Genomic DNA, 5000 nt, shown 5'->3' with positions numbered 1-5000 from the left:
TTTTTGCTGTTGGAGCCGTTTGGGCTTATAGTATCCTGCTTTTCCCAATTAGTATTGTAGCTTAGCTAGTAATATCATAATAATAATAATAATAATAATAATAATAATAATGATAAAAATAATAATAATAATAATGATAAAATGGGATGCACAAAACCGGAAAACAACAACCTATCGTAAGGTTTTCCTAAACCTTTATACTTCAAATGACAAATATTAAAAAAAAAAAAATACACACAAGGCCGCTTAGGTGCACGTTCCATATCAAAGGAAAAGGCTTTGTACAAAATTTCCTCATTATAAATATTAGAAAATTATGTATATTCTCCATCGACAACCTTCTATTTTGAGACGCCATTGTGTGGGCCTTAAAGAATTCTACCAGTGTGTGGCCTGACTGGTGATCGCCTGACGGGAGTTCGAGTCCTGCTCAGGACCTCGTTAGTTCCTTTAGTGTCTGCAACCTTACCATCCTCGTGAGCTAAGGATGGGGTTTTTGGGGAGCCTATGGCTCTATCTGCTGAGTCATCAGCACCCATTACCAATTGCCTGGCCCTCCCCTGGTCCTAGCTTGGGTGGAGAGGGGCTTGGGGGACTGATCATATAGATATATGATCAGTCTCTAGGGCATTGTCCTGCTTGCTATCTTTAGTGTCTGCAACCTTACCGTCCCTGTGAGATAAGGATGGGGGATTTGGGGGAGCCTGTAGGTCTATCTGTTGAATCATCAGCAGCCATTGCCTGGCCTTCCGTGGTCCTAGCTTGTGTGGAGAGGGGGTTTGGGCACTGATCATATGTATATATGGTCAGTCTCTAGGGCGTTGTCCTGCTTGCTAGGGCAATGTCACTGTCCTTTGCCTTTGCCATTCATGAGTTGACTTTAAACCTTTAAACAGCATAAGTTTCAATCGGATAATCGCAGGAGGGAGTTTTCTATCGGACCTGTCTTCGAAGGGTCTCGCTTCTTCGTATAATTACCATAGGGCGTTGGACCAGGGATAGGGGGAGAGGGAGGGAGAGAGAGAGCCTCTAAAGGAAGGGAGGGAGGGAGGGAGGGCCTCTAATGGAAGCGAGGGCCATTTCTCACGGAAGGGGCCTCTTTAAGGTACGTTTTTTTTGTCCGGATTAGAAAATCGCCTGGCTGTGATTTGACACGGAACACACACACACGCACACACACACACACACACACATATATATATATATACATACATATGTAATATACATATATATATATATATATATATATATATATATATATATATATATTTTGTGTGTGTTTGTTTTATTTTGTTTCTTTGAATTTAAGGTTCAAACGAACCTTAACAAATGCTAATTATACATTCCAGCGGATGCTACTATAATCCTGGAATTAAATATTCTTGATTGCAAGTATTTTATTGATAGATATGACTTCGTTAACATATTACAGCACAAACACAACACCTCATTAAAAACATTGACCATCTGCAAGTCAATTCTCCACCTCATCAACTCTACTGAAAGTGTCAACATCCAGCCGCATTCTATTTGACATGCGAACCAGAACACAGTTTAACGCGCGAAAGAATCCCCCAAACATGTCTAATGGACTACATCCCTCGAGGGATGGCTGCACGGATCCGTCTCTCTTCAGATATACGCTCTTTTCATCCTCCCCTGTCGCTCGGACGAGGCTTTTGTCATGTAAATTGGGGTCCTTGAGGGGCAATTAGATGCCCCTGTATTGAATCTGGGCACTGAGGAGGGGCATTCCTGGCACAGATGATGATGCCATGGGAAGCGGAGAAGACTAGCAGCAGCAGCAGCATTCTTATGCACCTGACCCCTTGCCCCTTGGCCTGGCCGCCTGCCTGGGCAGTTTGCTCCGTTGTGGCTGTCTGACGTACGATGTTGCCACTGGCTACTGATTCTCGGCTTTATCTATCCAGCTAGCTAATATATATATATATATATATATATATATATATATATATATATATATATATATATATATATATATATATATATACATATATATATAATATATATATATATATATATATATATATATATATATATATATATATATATATATATAATATATATATATATATATATTCTCAACATATATCACAAGCACACGTGATTTTAATCAATGTAAATATCACCAACGAAAGGCATTTAATACCGAATTCTATCTTGGGAATTCCAAGTGGATATATATTCCCAAGATAGAATTCGGTATTAAATGCCTTTCGTTGGTGATATTTACACACACACACACACACACACACACACATATATATATATATATAATATATATATATATATATATATATACATACTGTATATATATATATATATATATATATATATATATATATATATGTATATATATATGTATATATATATATACACTGTAATATATATATATACTGTATATATATTATATATATATATATATATATATATATATATATATATATATATATATATATATATATATATATTGTGTGTGTTTATTATATTCCTCTCTTTTTATTCATTGTGATTTACGCTAAGTTTTTCTTGTCGTTTGCATTAACGTACATATATTTTTTAATATGGTATTTTCTATAAAATACACATTAAATTCTTTCTTGTTTCATCTGATATATCAACTATTGATTCTACCGTGCTATACAAATTCGTGGTCTTTTGAACCTTACGTAAGAATATATTCTTAATAATAATCATATCAGTAATAGAAATTATCATAGTAAATAAGAATATTAATCCAGTCTACTTTTCATTTTATGTTTACCTCCAATATTTCTAAAACAAATATTAAGTTGTTGAGAACAAGCTAGCGTGCAACCTTGTACCTCATTACTGGCCGAGAATATTTTTTGTAAAAAAATTCATGGTATATAGAAGGGAATGTACCGCGTTATTTAACAAATTAAGGTCTAATTTAATGAAGGGAATGTACCACGTTATTTAACAAATTAAGGTCTAATTTAATGAAGGGAATGTACCACGTTATTTAACAAATTAAGGTCTAATTTAATGAAGGGAATGTACCACGTTATTTAACAAATTAAGGTCTAATTTAATGAAGGGAATGTACCACGTTATTTAACAAATTAAGGTCTAATTTAATGAAGGGAATGTACCACGTTATTTAACAAATTAAGGTCTAATTTAATGAAGGGATTGTACCACGTTATTTAACAAATTAAGGTCTAATTTAATGAAGGGAATGTACCACGTTATTTAACAAATTAGCGGTAATTTAACGAAAGGAATGTATTGAAGGGAATGTACCATGTTATTTAACAAATTAAGGTCTAATTTAATGAAGGGAATGTACCACGTTATTTAATAAATTAGCTGTAATTTAACGAAAGGAATGTACCGTATTATGTAAGAAATCAACGGTGCGTAGAAGGTAATGTACCATGTTATTTAACAAATTAACGGTAATATAATAAAAGGAATTTACCTTGTTACTTAACAAATTAACGGTAATTTAACCAAGGGAATGTACCGTGTTATTTAATGAATTAACCGTAATTTAACCAAGGAATGTACCATGTTATTTAACATATTAGCTGTATGTTAACGAAGGGAATGTGCCATGTTATTTAACAAATTAGCTGTATATTAACAAAGGGAATGTGCCATGTTATTCAACAAATTAACTGGATTTAGAAGCGAATGTAACATGTTATCTAACAAATTGAAAAAAAAAATACATTGCATCAGCCAATATAAAATGTTACAGGCATGACAATTTCTTCTTATTATTATTATTTTTATTATTATTATTATTATCATCATCATTTTTTACTAAGCTACAATCTTAGTTGGGAAAGCAGGATGTTGTAAGCCCAAGGTCTTCAATAGGGTAAATAGCTCAGTAAGGAAAGGAAATAAGGAGATATACTATGAGAGAAGTTTAAGAATAGTAAAAAAGCCAGATGCTATAAGCCCAAGGGCTCCAACAGGGAAAATAGCTCAGTGAGGAAAGGAGATATACTATGAGAGAAGTTTAAGAATAATAAAAAAGCCGGATGCTATAAGCCCAAGGGCTCCAACAGGGAAAATAGCTCAGTGAGGAAAGGAGATATACTGTGAGAGAAGTTTAAGAATAATGAAAAAGCAGGCTGCTATAAGCCCAAGGGCTCCAACAGGGAAAATAGCTCAATAAGGAAAGGAAATAAGGAGATATACTATGAGAGAAGTTTAAGAATAATGAAAAAGCAGGCTGCTATAAGCCCAAGGGCTCCAACAGGGAAAATAGCTCAATAAGGAAAGGAAATAAGGAGATATACAATTTAAGAATAATAACATCAAATTACAAAAACTTCAAAATAACAAGAGGAAGAGAAATAAGATGAGAACAGTGTTCTCGAGTGTAACCTCAAGCAAGAGAACTCTACCCCAAGGCAGTGGCAGACCATGACTAAGGTTTTGAGGTTCATGGCATACCAGATATCTATAGTCCATTTCTTTTAGCGAGGCAGATTTGCACCGACTTGCAACGGTGCCCTTTTAGCTTGAAAAGGTTTCCTAATCGCTGATTGGTTAGAATTATCTTGTCCAACCAATCAGCGATCAGGAAACTCTTCCGAGCTAAAAGGGCACCGCTGTGAGTCGGTGCAAATATGCTTCGCTAAAAGAAATTGACTATAGGTTTGGTGTTGTGCTGGTGACAATAATGCGTTATTTGAGTCACCCTTCAAAGCGGGAGAGGGGGGGGGGGTTTCCCAATGGTTTCTCCACTTAATAATAAAAGTAAAACAAAAAATGCTTGTGAATTTCATTGTTATATCATTATTAGATAATGAAAATCTCTCTCTCTCTCTCTCTCTCTCTCTCTCTCTCTCTCTTTAAAAGTTCGTGCGAATTTTATTGTTTTGTCATTATTAGATAATGAAAATTTATCTCTCTCTCTCTCTCTCTCTCTCTCTCTCTCTCTCTCTCTCTCTCTCTCTCACTAAAAATTGTGTGAATTTGATTGTTTTATTATTAGA

At 34.6% G+C, this 5000-nt stretch overlaps 1 protein-coding gene across 1 annotated transcript in view; it reads left to right on the top strand.

Annotated features, from left to right (window-relative positions):
• Positions 1-5000, top strand: part of LOC137660195 (laminin subunit gamma-1-like) — a 160198-nt gene that overhangs the window by 60566 nt on the left and 94632 nt on the right.

This window comes from Palaemon carinicauda, chromosome 20 (genome assembly GCF_036898095.1).
Source record: "Palaemon carinicauda isolate YSFRI2023 chromosome 20, ASM3689809v2, whole genome shotgun sequence".
Lineage (NCBI taxonomy): Eukaryota > Metazoa > Arthropoda > Malacostraca > Decapoda > Palaemonidae > Palaemon > Palaemon carinicauda.
Note: the sequence above shows the minus strand (reverse complement) of the source record. Positions and strands in the feature narration are given on the sequence as shown.